This window comes from Odontomachus brunneus, unplaced genomic scaffold, assembly GCF_010583005.1.
Source record: "Odontomachus brunneus isolate Ranch 3 - 2012 unplaced genomic scaffold, Obru_v1 Obru_scaffold_189, whole genome shotgun sequence".
In the NCBI taxonomy this organism is placed as follows: Eukaryota; Metazoa; Arthropoda; class Insecta; order Hymenoptera; family Formicidae; genus Odontomachus; species Odontomachus brunneus.
The window spans coordinates 416,369-416,568 of record NW_022639639.1 but is presented as its reverse complement, the minus strand read 5'-3'; positions in this window follow the sequence as shown (position 1 = coordinate 416,568).

The window sequence follows — 200 nt, the reverse complement described above, 5'->3', positions numbered from 1 at the left end:
TACAAATCCTGTTCGCAGAAGTACAAACCTGATTGATTCCTTGATTGTTCTTGATGTTCTACTCATCTCAAATAGTCTATTTTTAAAATAATATACCTTCTATTGTTTCCAAAGAAAATATCGACCAGATCTTACCCTCACTGGTTGGATCATGTCCAGATCTTGCCTTCACTGGTTGGATCATGTCCAGATCTTGCCTT